The following is a 13201-nucleotide window of genomic DNA, read 5'->3' as shown; positions in this document are numbered from 1 at the left end:
TTAATATAGATACAGAATTTGAATTACTTAAAATGTGTGTGTGTGTGTGTGTGTGTGTGTGTGTGTGTGTGTGTGTGTGTGTGTGTGTGTGTGTGTGTGTGTGTGTGTGTGTGTGCGTTTACTACTGAACCCTTGAAACTGCATCTGTTGATCGGCCTCAACGTCGAACCAATATCTTGAAAATTGTAACAGCAAAGAAGCAGGAAACTTGAAACTGAATACATTGACTCCTGTAGTTTGATGCATTCGACATAGCAGGAGGTAATGTCAGTCACCCAAGCTATGCACCGTAATGTACCGTGACACTCTAGAGTCAACAGTACATCACTTTTACTATTTTGCAGGGGGGCAAGAACCCCTGTACCCCCCACACCCCCTGCAAATTATACATACCAAGTCCGAGATCGCACTGCAGTGAAAAAATAGGTTAATTCCCTGTTCCTCATTGAACTGTGATCTCCACTAAAAAATTCCAAACTCAAATACTCGAACTAAACTAACCATGTGAAATAGTGTAGTCGAATGATTTGGGTTTGCAAAACTGCCTATTGGAAAACTGCAAGCCAACATTCTCACTCTCGACCGACTGCAGTTTGCAAATCTAATTGTACACCTGTGTGTGTGTGTGTGTGTGTGTGTGTGTGTGTGTGTGTGTGTGTGTGTGTGTGTGTGTGTGTGTATGTGTGTGCCCATGTGCACAAGTGAATCTGCACACATTTATATTTGTGAGTATGTGTTATTTTATGTAACTCACCATTCACAAAGAAGAGATGAACTGGAAAATAGAAAACTTAAGAGTTAATGTGTGTGTGTGTGTGTGTGTGTGTGTGTGTGTGTGTGTGTGTGTGTGTGTGTGTGTGTGTGTGTGTGTGTGTGTGTGTGTGTGTGTGTGTGTGTGTGTGTGTGTGTGTATCTGCACGCTCACGCTCTTGCATATATGCAGGTATACGTGTGCATGTGTATTCTTATTGTTTATTAACCTCATGCAGTTGGGATTTATATATCAGCAAAACAAATTAGTAAAAATAAGTATAATAATGGCATGTTCATGTACAACGACATGAAAATATGTTTTATTAATGAGTTCTATTTGCATAATGGATTATTCTTGCAAAGACTTGTTTATTTCCAGCAGACATTTCACTTCCATTTGCATGAGGATGGAGACTAACAATGTGCAACAAGTTAAAGACATCAGATTGAGACCTTGACTAGTTTGGGAAGAGGTTATATGAGCAAGAGAGACGTTAATACCAGTATGATTTTTTCTTCTGTCATCAATGACCTTTTTAACACCTATGGCTAGAAAGATCCCTTACGATAATGATATAAATCTATATATTATTCTATAAAACATTTATTTTATCTTGTAACAATATTTTCTGTTTTAAGTAATTATGCTTCTATTGTTACTGGCTACAAAAAGATTTGTATCAGATAAATTATAAAGCAGTTAAGCTTGTTTGTTCATCCTTTAGGCTTCAGATTAATTTCAGGCTGTGTCAATATTCTCAGTTATCATCTAACAAACTGATACCATCTACTGATACATAATAAGGATACGTGTGTTATAAAGTAGAACATTAACTAGCTATTTAATTAGTAATTAATAAACATAATTGTTTTCAGATTATGCTTTTCATCAACCTTATTTCTTATGGTAAAACACAAGTGCTGACATGAGAACATGAGTTTTGAAAGTGGTGGTGTTTTCTGCAGACTCACAGAAAAAAGGAAAAAGGCAAATACTTGATTTTAGAGGGGGCAGTGAGGGCAAACAGATATGTCACATCGTTCTCCCTCAAAAGTGGTGGAGTGGAATAAAGTGGTGTGTGTGTATGAGCTCTAGCTCCCTTGACTTCCTTCTTCTTTTCCCAGTTAGGAGTCACCACAGCAAATCACCCATCCATTCATGATTGGCAGTTGAGTTTTACAGTGTCGAGTTGCCAGCCCAGCACCCAACCTTCCACAGAAGGCACACACACATACATACACACACACACACACACACACACACACACACACACACACACACACACACACACACACACACACACACACACACACACCTAGGGCCAATTTAGAGTGTCCATTCCACCTACAGCATGGCTTTGGGAGGAAACCAGAGCACCCAGAGGAAACCCACGTGACCACAGTGAGGACATGCAGACTCCACACAGAAGGCACCCCAGCCGAGGATCAACCTGGAGAACATCTTGCTGTGAGGTGGCAATGCTAACACTGCAGCCACCAAGCTCCCTTCACTTCCATTTACATGAATTTCACCTTCCTGTCTAGCTCTACATTGTAGGCCTGGAAGCTCACTGGTTAGGCTTACTGAAGTTTATTGAGTATCAGTACCTTTCAGACACTTCACAAAAATCAGTCAGATCAGATTAAGACAGGATATTTGTAAAAGTGCTTGCTAAATCCTGACTGGAGAGATGCTTTTTAAACCACTGTTCAGTTGTGAAGTAAGGCAGTGTTTGGTAAAAGTTGTACAAAAGAAGCTATAGTAACTTACTTCATTTGTAGTAAAATTAACCTTTTCTATTAAGTAATTTAAAGAAGGAATTTCTTAATTTTTTTATGTATAAGCAAATTACTTTAAAGAGAAACTGCTTAGTATATTTTGAGGCAGACTATCTGTTAAAGGTACAATTGCACTGCCTGTGTTTCAGGCAATCTTGACAGAAAATAATCGACAATACATACAACTTATAATGAATGTGATGAATAAACAAAGAATTATACAATAAGGGGTCATTTATATTCAAAAATGCACATACTGATTGGACAGTGCAATCAGCATGCCTATTGTAAATTGATTGATCCCAACAAGAAGAAATACGACTAAACCTCCATTTCTCCATGCTGCTAAACATAAATTCCAGCTGTTAAAAATAATCCCATGCTACCCTGTATCACTAACTTGCTCCCTGGATCAAAACATTACACCTCAAATTAAAAAAAAAAGCAGAAAAATCATGTCATTGCTCTTGACGCTGTGAGCTCCCTGTGCCCATGTAACAACTTCCCTAGACATGCAAATTGTACACATAACATACCTCCATGAACTCCACAGCACCTGAATAAAAAAGAAAGAAAGAAAAAAAAAACAGAGTCTACCCAGAAGGCATTACACAGACTTCACAGCATTTGAACAAACATAAAAAATGAAGACCCTCTGCAAAAGGCACAAGTGGAAACTTCTCAGTAGTTAAGAAAAAATGTGTTGTATTGCGTGAGCCACAGTGCACTTTTTTCACTTCTTCTCCACTGTAGTATATCTCTGGAGTTGGTATATATAAATGGAAGATACTGGGTGGTGAATGCCCTAAAAACATTGTTTTGTATTTTTTATGGTTTTAAAGTTACACTTCTTGGAAATGCAGTTTTGAAAAAACATAACTTGAATTATGCTAATTTGATTAAACATTAGTAAACTGCATCAACCAAGACAGTAAATGAAGATGTTTGTAATCAGTAGATGGCAAAGCCCAGATTAGGACCTGCAGCCACACAGACTATGGTTACATGTCTGTCAAACCATACTTACAATGGGGATACTTCCATCCAGGTGTCAGCATAAATGAAAGCACTACCTTGACAAAATGTATGCTATCCAATGCAAATGGTTCTGTCTGTTTGGCCACCCTCATTTAAAACCATTGGGATTTATTCTGATCTTAAATACACTACATGATGTAACTCCAAACAGTAACAGGGTAGAAAGTGTCCTTTCAAAATGTCACAGCTTACTTAAAGCAACTGGCAAACTGTAGGGCTACAGGGGAAATATCTGCACTGGTCCTTAGTTCTACCGGTAGTTTAAAAATCACAGGAGGATATAAGCACATCTGAGGAAACGGGCTAAGAAAGAACTGAGACAACTAAAAAACATCCTCATGATAGAAAAGGTGGCATAATAAAATCCACAATATCCTCACTTCTAATACAGTTCAAAGCTAAACATCCATTTTGCTCAGAGAAGACACAGACAAGAGGCAGGATAAAAAAGAAATACAAAGGAGAAGGCATATAATACACGTGCTAATAATATCATAGCTGAACTGAAGGGAGCAACAATATTTCAGACCGAGTTAAAAGAAAGTGGGCTAACCTTGAATAACTCTCTTTGAATTTAATAATTTCACTCTAAAATTTTGTGGGTTTATGTTTTTTAACAAAAGATATGTCTCCAGATATCAATAAAGCCTAAAAATTAGTTGTATAAAAGCCTGCTGTACTGAGTGTTGCACTTTTTGTAATGCACCATGACCAGCAAGTGTCATGCAGATGATACCAGAAATGCCCTTCAGGCACATCAGTATACACATTAATGAACTTTGGGAATTCGATGCGTTAAGAAACAACATATCTGTGTCAGTAAAAAGCAGCCATAATATAGTATCTGCTTTTCTACCTACCTTTACCTGTAAGACAACTGTGTATCACCATTAGGAAAATACAAATATAAAATGCCAAAATATGTGATGAAAGCCATGAGTTATCTATTATGGCAGTGTACAGTGCTATACATTTCTGTGCTGTTGATGGCTATTCTCATTCACTGCATATCTTGGTAGGGGTCACTGCCTTGTCAAGTGATGTGAGATTGATATAAATTATGTGTTTATTGATGGGCCAGTCCTACCTTTCTTGCTGAATAGTATTTGAGCTTATTCCACATGGCCAGACTACAGACAGGATGCAGGAGATGACGAAAGCTAAACTCTTGTCCTGTCAACTTTCAACTCATGTAGTTAACAGCAAAATCTTTCTGATATTTTACAGACTGATTCCCATCAATGTGTATATATGTAACACAGAGTCTCAGCCTTCTTGCCAGTTACCAGTGCAATAAAAGATCTCCTGCTGTTTCAACATCTAGACATATTTAGAAGACTGCAGTGAATTACCAAGAACTCAAGGAAGTCTTGTAAGTGATTGAAGTAATTGGTGGTTTAGGGATTGATGTAATTGGTGGTTCAGGGATTGATAATAAGAAAATGAGGCTCCTTCGTATCGGCAGAACCAAACTAATTTGGAATTAGCCATTGTTAAGGTCTGTATCATGGCTGCTGCTTCCTTTACACTGGAAACTTAAAAGTGGCCCATGGATTGCAAGTATACTACTTTTTAAATTTTAACATAATAAGGACATTTTCTGGCATATAGAGTGTTACGCTGATTTATAACATTGCATGTACCTTCATATTCCAATCTGTTTTGTTTTATTTGGCACATTTATTTTGAAGTGTGCCTGAGCTAGTGTCTCATGCTTCATTATAAACTATCCAGGCAACAATTAAGTATGGGGCTTGAGTGAGCTCCTGTAAGTGAAATAAAAAAATATTCCTGTGAATGTGTAATAACATGAATAAATTATTTATGGCAGCTTATGTACACTGGTTATGAGTTTCAGACAAAAAACAGTATTTTTATTAGGAATACATAGCTTTTTATGTTTTCCCCATTGCTTGCTGATCATCAGCCCTAGCAGACAATCAGCCCATTTATTGTCCATCAGTCGGGAGAAGATTCAGAGGGAAAGGTAATCTTTTAGACAGCCTTCAAGGTGGGGTTTGAAATTTCTTTGTGCACATACATCCCTTGCACACACAGCTTGTGAAGGAAGGGGACATGCCATGGGCTGACTGTGATGGTCATTTGTCACTTCTGTAAGTGTCATTGCCAGCACACAGCACTGACATCATTGCCAGCACACAGCACTGACATCCATCCTCAAGCACCAGGATGTGGCTCTTCAGTGCCTACCAAAAAATCACACACACCAATGAGCTCACATTGGGTTCTCACTATTCAACCTTCCCCTGGAAGAGAGAGTTGGGTATGTCTCTTCACTATTGCCTCTCCCTGCCCATCTTCTCCAATGCAGGAGATGATAATTGAATGCTGGTCACCTGGGTCATAGTCAGGGCATCATCACTGTGTGCCATGGAGCCAGACAGAACTGCTTATTTTCAATGCATTTGAAACTGTTATCAGGTAAGCAACATCACTGAAGTTTTCGTAAGACTGAAATCAATGTAGACTGCTGAAGTAAACAGGCTTAATTATCCCAGTTTTAAATGTGTTGATTGTGGGAGTGATTCTAAAGAATCGGGGTAGTGAAGTATACTTGAAATCTTTTAATGCTGCTCTCAACTTACTGTTCAGGTCTGCCCCTAGTGTGATATCATAGTGGGAGCAGAGTATACCTTGTTGTATACCAAAGCCAAAGGCTACACCAGAATTGTTGTTTCTTATATGGCATTCTAGGCCTCTTCCAAGTCATGAAATACATAAATATTCTATGTTAATGCACCCTGTTACCTATGCATGTAGTAGTCTGAAGTAACTAAATCCTGACATATAGCTCTAATAGTCACATAATCTGCCTGACTCAACATTGCCACCTATGTGCTGGCAATAACACTACATTCTATCCATCCATCCATCCATCCTTAACCCCTTTTTCCCATGGGGTTGGGGTGTCACTTCAACAGTGACAATCATCTCGAGCCAAGGTTTATGAGCAAGAGAGACGTTAATACCAGTATGACTTTTTCTTCTGTCATCAATGACCTTTTTAACACCTATGGCTAGAAAGATCCCTTATGATAATGAGATAAATATATATATTGTTCTATAAAACATTTATTTTATCTTGTAACAATATTTTCTGTTTTAAGTAATAATGCTTCTATTGTTACTGGCTACAAAAGGATTTGTATCAGATAAATTATAAAGCACTTAAGCTTGTTTGTTCATCCTTTAGTCTTCAGATTAATTTCAGGCTCTGTCAATATTCTCAGTTATCATCTAACAAACTGATACCATCTACAGATATATAATAAGGATACATGTGTGTTATAAAGCAGAACATTAACTAGCTATTTAATTAGTAATTAATAAACATAATTGTTTTCAGATTAAGCGTTTCATCAACCTTGTTATTTCTTATGGTAAAACACAAGTGCTGACATGAGAACATGAGTTTTGAAAGTGGTGGTGTTTTCTCCAGACTCACAGAAGAAAGGAAAAAGGCAAATACTTGATTTTAGAGGGGGCAGTGAGGGCAAACAGATATGTCACATCATTCTCCCTCAAAAGTGGTGGAGTGGAATAAAGTGGTGTGTGTGTATGAGCTCTAGCTCCCTTGACTTCCTTCTTCTTTTATAATCCACAAAAAACGAACACAAACTGATAAAAAGTCCAGAAGCACAATAGCAGAAAAACGGCAATGCGGATTTCTTCTAAAATTCGTTTCCAAGTTTATTAAAACATTGTAAGCGCTTTTGGCTGTATAAGCTCAGCCTTCATCAGACAACATAAACCACAGTACTATTCTCTTATATACTATATGCTTAATTAACCAATTAATAAATTTTCCAATTAATTAAGTCTTATTGCAGTTGAAAATCTCTTTAAACATAAAATATGCTTGATACTTGTGATATAATATATAACTACAATAACAATTTTAAAAACATTACAACACTAATACTTTATTCATGACATAAATTAAATACTAGCTAATGCTAAAACATCAAATTTAAATTTAAAATATACATAATATAAAAATATATAACCTATACATATATTAATACATTGCATAATATATTTACCTATTCAAAGCCCTCAATTTTAATACACTAGAAATAGATATAGAATCATTAATTCCAGGAGTATGTGTGGCATTTAGCAAAACTTGCCACCAATATTCCTTAGACTCTAATATTATTTTCCAGGGGCCTTTTCTAGGAGATGCAACCACCTCTTCAAGTACTACAAATTTAAATTTATGAGTAGGATACTGAACAATATGTCTATAAAGTGCATTATTTTCTGATTGTCTATTGATGTCATATACATGCTCATATATACGTTGTCTTAGTTTTCGCTCAGTTTTTCCTATATAATAGGCTGAGCATTCTGTACACAGAGCTGCATAAACAATCCCAAAAGTGTTACAATTATATTTCCCTTTTATTATTATATTATTACCATTTATGGGGACTTGATCAGTTTCTAATATATATGTACAATATTTACACATATTACATTTTCTCATATAAGCATTGCTAATATGTGTTTGTGGATTTTTTTGGCACCAATCCTTTAGATTTTTGTCTCTTTTATATGTGATGGATCGTTTGATGCCTAGTAAATTCATCAATTGCCCATCTCCTTTTATAAAGGTCCAATTTTTATTAACCAAATTTTTAATATATTCCGAATCTTGCGTATAAGTGGTGATAAATGCAATATTGGTATTATTAGGTATGCCTATTGTTGCATTTTCCTCCACATTAGTGCTATTAGATATAATTTCTTGCTGCATTTCATAAGGTTCCATGAACTCAATTAACCTTAGCAGAGGCTTATAAAAAACATTTTCTCTTTTTACTACTACTTCTCTAACTATGCCATCAACAAACCAACTTGGGTACTGTCTATTTAAAAACATATTAGCTATAAATTGGCACTCTATAATAAATTCATCATACACTGAAACCATGCGGGCAGCGCGTACTAATTGCCCTTTTAGCACTGCCTTTTTTACATGTTGTGGATGATGACTTTCAAAATGTAGGAATTTATTTGAATAAGTCTTTTTTCGATAGATAGTAGCTTTTAGTTTATTATGATCAAATTATTTCTGCAGACAAACGTCCAAATAAGCTATTGTATCCTTACTATATTGGTGTGTGAATTCTAAAAATTCAGTAGTGCCATTTATATATATTAAGAATTCTTCAATGGATTGCACTGAGCCTTCCCATATAAAGAATAAATCATCCAGGAATCAACTATACATCTTCACATGTTTCATAAATAATGATGGAAACAAAAATCTATGTTCCCATACAGCCATAACTACATTTGCATATAATGTGCCAACTGGTGAGCCCATCGCCACCCCCTTGATTTGTTTAAAATATTGCCCATCATGATAGATATAGTTATTAGACAAAACTAGATCTAACAAATCTGTTAATGTATTTAACTCATTTTGTATGATGGGTAGAGTTTCAAAGAAAAAGTTAGTAAACCAAGATATACCTAATTGTTGCGGAATACAAGTGAAGAGATATTTTACATCCACTGTAAGAAATATAAGCTCTTCTAAATTATCAATAGTAACATCATTGACTTTAGTGAGAAAATGCCAGGAATCTCGAGAAATATACTTGAGTTCATTTAGCTTGTGCTTCAACTTTTTATCAATAAACTTTGCAATGTAATAGGTTTTTGAAACACCAGCATCCACTATTGGACGATTCGGTGGATCTTGCAAATTTGTATGCAATTTTAGTTGTCCAAACATAATTGGAATCCTGGGATTTTCCATGGTCATATATGAAAATGCCTCCCTAGTTATTTGGCCTTGCCACAACATGTCTTCAAGAATATAGTCGATCCTAGAATAAGAAATGTTAATTTCATTTAGGGAAGCTTCAATATAGGCATCACCATACAAGATTTGTAATAACTTTTGATTATAATCAAACACATTCATGATAATTAAACCGCCACCTTTATCAGGCTGCATAATGCGAACATCATTATTAGTTTTTATATCATTTAACATTTTCCATTCTACATCTGAAAAATTAATTTTACTATTCCGATAATCAAGTCCTCTTTTTTTATTTTTCAAATGATGTCTAAAATCTATTTCACATAACTCCTCAAATAATTTTATTTTTGGATGGAGTGGAGGATTTATTACACTAGGAATTCGCATAAAATTATTAGCCATACTTGGCGTTTGCTGATGTAAAACTGCCACGTTTAACTTTCTAGTGAAAAGCTTTAGCTCAGTTATCAAGTTAGTAATATTTGCCCTTTTCATGGGAACATAAGTCATCCCTTTACTAAAAACATTGGCATGCTCAGTAGTTATATCAACTTGACTATAATTATAAATATGATAGTCACCAGTTACACTGGTGATGAGTTTGAATTTACTCTCACCTTCTGTGTGACTACAGTTTTTAAAAATAGTCTCTATTGCTGGTTGTAGTTGCCCCTTGAGTCCATTCTGTACCTTCTCCAAGCTCTCGTGTTGTTGCTTCTGGCATTGTAGCCTTCCTTGTCTCAAAGGCGTTCTGAGCGCCGAGGAATGTTGTCCTCTAAAGGGAATTGCTGTTGATTATGATTATTTTCAATATTATATACTTCTGTACCATTGTTATCAGTTACAGAAGATTCTGAAACTATTTCTTCATTACGGGCTTGTCCTCGCGATGGTTTAGGGTATGCCTGCCCCTTAGAATAGTCCATTCTATCTCTTTCAAGTTTACGGGTCTTTCTTTCCACAATATTGTTACTATACTTGTCTATTTGTGTAAAAACCTTAAGATATTGGTTTTGACAGGCAGTATAAGCTGTCTGCTGTTTAATTTTAAGATCAAGTTCATTTATTTTGATATTTAATTCTTCCATATTTTTCCCATTATGTTTGACTAACAATTGAAGTAATTCACAGCCCTGCCGATCAAATAATGCTAGGAGATCTTTATGAAGTGCAGTTTTCTCCTTTAACCCAGTAGGGTATTTCTGATATCGGAGCCCTTTAGGCACCTGTTGTCTTTTTATACATTCAGTAAAATATATATTTTCATGAAGTAATTTCCGATATTGCCATACCTTGTCATGGAATTCATCTAGCATAGTAGAAAAGGTAGGAATAGCTGGAGACACTTCTCGACCATTATTTTGTATTTTATTAAGCCACTGCTGCAACGGAATGATATAATTGCTTACACCAAGAGTATTATTTTGTGCCTCATATTGTTCTTCTCTTTGTAATTGGCCCGGAGGTATACTATCCATACTCTCGAGACTATCCAAGCGATTGTGTCCAAAAACCAATGGTTTGGCATTTGTATTATTGCCAGACAGTTGCTCTATTAACTGTGTTAAAGTTGTAACCGACTGTTGTAGAGTATCAAATTCAGCCCGAGTTACCAAAGCTGCCGCCTCTTGCGTGCTACCAGAAGCCATACCAAACTATATAATCCACAAAAAACTAACACAAACTGATAAAAAGTCCAGAAGCACAATAGCAGAAAAACGGCAATGCAGATTTCTTCTAAAATTCGTTTCCAAGTTTATTAAAACATTGTAAGCGCTTTCGGCTGTATAAGCTCAGCCTTCATCAGACAAAATAAACCACAGTACTATTCTCTTATATACTATATGCTTAATTAACCAATTAATACATTTTCCAATTAATTAAGTCTTATTGCAGTTGAAAATCTCTTTAAACATAAAATATGCTTGATACTTGTGATATAATATATAACTACAATAACAATTTTAAAAACATTACAACACTAACTTATTCATGACATAAATTAAATACTAGCTAATGCTAACGCATCAAATTTAAATTTAAAATATACATAATATAAAAATATATAACCTATACATATATTAATACATTGCATAATATATTTACCTATTCAAAGCCCTCAATTTTAATGCACTAGAAATAGATATAGAATCATTAATTCCAGGAGTATGTGTGGCATTTAGCAAAACTTGCCACCAATATTCCTTAGACTCTAATATTATTATCCAGGTGCCTTTTCTAGGAGATGCAACCACCTGTTCAAGTACTACAAATTTAAATTTATGAGTAGGATACTGAACAATATGTCCATAAAGTGCATTATTTTCTGATTGTCTATTGATGTCATATACATGCTCATATATACGTTGTCTTAGTTTTCGCTCAGTTTTTCCTATATAATAGGCTGAGCATTCTGTACACAGAGCTGCATAAACAATCCCAAAAGTGTTACAATTATATTTCCCTTTTATTATTATATTATTACCATTTATGGGGACTTGATCAGTTTCTAATATATATGTACAATATTTACACATATTACATTTTCTCATATAAGCATTGCTAATATGTGTTTGTGTTTTTTTTTGGCACCAATCCTTTAGATTTTTGTCTCTTTTATATGTGATGGATCGTTTGATGCCTAGTAAATTCATCAATTGCCCATCTCCTTTTATAAAGGTCCAATTTTTATTAACCAAATTTTTAATATATTCCGAATCTTGCGTATAAGTGGTGATAAATGCAATATTGGTATTATTAGGTATGCCTATTGTTGCATTTTCCTCCACATTAGTGCTATTAGATATAATTTCTTGCTGCATTTCATAAGGTTCCATGAACTAAATTGACCTTAGCAGAGGCTTATAAAAAACATTTTCTCTTTTTACTACTACTTCTCTAACTATGCCATCAACAAATTGAGTTCATGGAACCTTATGAAATGCAGCAAGAAATTATATCTAATAGCACTAATGTGGAGGAAAATGCAACAATAGGCATACCTAATAATACCAATATTGCATTTATCACCACTTATACGCAAGATTCGGAATATATTAAAAATTTGGTTAATAAAAATTTGACCTTTATAAAAGGAGATGGGCAATTGATGAATTTACTAGGCATCAAACCATCCATCACATATAAAAGAGACAAAAATCTAAAGGATTGGTGCCAAAAAAATCCACAAACACATATTAGTAATGCTTATATGAGAAAATGTAATATGTGTAAATATTGTACATATATATTAGAAACTGATCAAGTCCAACTAAATGGTAATAATATAATAATAAAAGGGAAATATAATTGTAATACTTTTGGGATTGTTTATGCAGCTCTGTGTACAGAATGCTCAGCCTATTATATAGGAAAAACTGAACGAAAACTAAGACAACGTATATATGAGCATGTATATGACATCAATAGACAATCAGAAAATAATGCACTTTATAGACATATTGTTCAGTATCCTACTCATAAATTTAAATTTGTAGTACTTGAACAGGTGGTTGCATCTCCTAGAAAAGGCCCCTGGAAAATAATATTAGAGTCTAAGGAATATTGGTAGCAAGTTTTGCTAAATGCCACACATACTCCTGGAATTAATGATTCTATATCTATTTCTAGTGTATTAAAATTGAGGGCTTTGAATAGGTAAATATATTATGCAATGTATTAATATATGTATAGGTTATATATTTTTATATTATGTATATTTTAAATTTAAATTTGATGTTTTAGCATTAGCTAGTATTTAATTTATGTCATGAATAAAGTATTAGTGTTGTAATGTTTTTAAAATTGTTATTGTAGTTATATATTATATCA

This window comes from Protopterus annectens, chromosome 8.part1 (genome assembly GCF_019279795.1).
Source record: "Protopterus annectens isolate FY-2018-M chromosome 8.part1, PAN1.0, whole genome shotgun sequence".
Classification (NCBI taxonomy): domain Eukaryota; kingdom Metazoa; phylum Chordata; order Ceratodontiformes; family Protopteridae; genus Protopterus; species Protopterus annectens.
The sequence above is the reverse complement of the archived record's forward strand: the minus strand, read 5'-3'. Positions refer to the sequence as shown.